General features: G+C 55.9%; 1 pseudogene; it reads left to right on the top strand.

Moving 5' to 3' along the window:
* The first annotated feature begins 312 nt into the window (after positions 1–312).
* Positions 313–1,111, top strand: LOC112414136 (MARCKS-related protein-like; annotated as a pseudogene).
* Positions 1,112–1,568: the final 457 nt, after the last annotated feature.

Below are 1,568 nucleotides of genomic sequence, written 5' to 3'. Positions count from 1 at the left end.
AGTCTATACATAGTTGCTTTTAAATGCCTTCCTTTCCCTAAGAAGCTTACCCCCGTTTCTATTGTGCCTTAGCTGTTCTGTATTCCTCAATCAATAATCTCTTGCATGGGCATTCTGGTGAGGAGCAGAGCGGTGGCGGGCGCAGCTAGTCGGTGAGGTGTGGAGCAGGGATGCAGCTCATTTTCCCACACACACACCCTTCCCCCTCAGGTGCAAGCCCCTCCCCTCTGCCTGCCTGGGCCACCAGACCAAACTATCCCTTATGGCGTGAGCAGGGGGTGGCTCCTGGCGCCCACCAGCAGAACCCCCACCATGGGCAACCAGAGGTCCAAGGCTCCCTGGGGCGACGTGACCACCTAGGAAGCAGCAAGCACTTCCCCCGCTAAGGTCAATGGACGGGAGAACGGCCACGTGAAAAACAATGGAGACTTATCCCCCAGAGGTGGAGGAGGGTCGCTCCCCTGCCGTGATAGGAGGCAGCCGGGGCCACTGGTGATGCCATCGAGCCGGCACCCCCTAGCCAGGGCGCTGAGGCCAAGGGGGAGGTCCCCCCCAAGGAGACCCCCAAGAAGAAGAAGAAATTCTCTTTCAAGAAGCCTTCCAAATTGAGTGGCCTGTCCTTCAAGATAAATCGCAAGGAGGGGGCTGGGGGTGATCCATCTGCCTCCTCACCCACAGAGGAAGGGCAGGAGCAGGGGGCGGTCGGTGCCTGCAGCGAGGAAGGCACTGCCCAGGGAGGGAAGGCTGCCGCCACCCCTGAGAGCCAGGAGCCCCAGGCCAAAGGGGCAGAGGCTAGTGCTTCCTCCAAGGGAGGAGGAGACACAGAAGAGGCAGGGCCCCAGGCGTAGAGCCATCCACTCCCTTCGGGCCAGAGAGTGGCCCTACACCAGCCAGCGAGCAGAATGAGTATCTGGGTGGGGGCAGGTGGGTGATCTCTAAGCTGCAAAAACTGTGCTGTCCTTGTGAGGTCACTGCCTGGACCTGGTGCCCTGGCTGCCTTCCTGCGCCCAGAAAGGAAGGGGCTGTTGCCCCACTAACCACGTTCCCTCTCCTCCTCTCCCTATGTGGATTCTCCCATCATCCATCTGGTCTTCCTCTTAAGGCCAGTTGAAGATGGTCCCTTGCAGTTTCCCAAGTTAGGTTAGTGATGGGAAATGCTCCTGCCCCTGGCCCTACCCATTCCCTATCCCCACCCATGCATAAGGCAGTTGCTGGTTTTCTTCCCCAATTCTTTTCCAAGTAGGCTTTGTTTACTCCCCAAATCCCAGAGCCACATGTGGGGGTGCCTACACTCCCAAACCCTGAGTGTCCAGCCTTCCTCTGTTGAGTTTTTAGTCTCTTGTGCTGTGCCTAGTGGCACCTAGGCTGGAGAGGACACTGCCCCTGTCTAGGTTTTTATAAATGTATTACTCAAGTTCAGACCTCCAGCTTGTGAATCAACTGTATCTCTTTTTTACTTGGTAATCAAGTATTAAGCTTTGGGGTTGGGGGGAGTTCTGTAATGTGAAACAACTTCTTATTGTCTTTTTTCCCCTCCCATTGTTGTAAATAACTTTTAATGGCCAAAC

Source organism: Neophocaena asiaeorientalis, unplaced genomic scaffold, assembly GCF_003031525.2.
Source record: "Neophocaena asiaeorientalis asiaeorientalis breed wild unplaced genomic scaffold, Neophocaena_asiaeorientalis_V1.1 scaffold47, whole genome shotgun sequence".
NCBI lineage: Eukaryota > Metazoa > Chordata > Mammalia > Artiodactyla > Phocoenidae > Neophocaena > Neophocaena asiaeorientalis.
The sequence above is the reverse complement of the archived record's forward strand: the minus strand, read 5'-3'. Positions and strand labels throughout refer to the sequence as shown.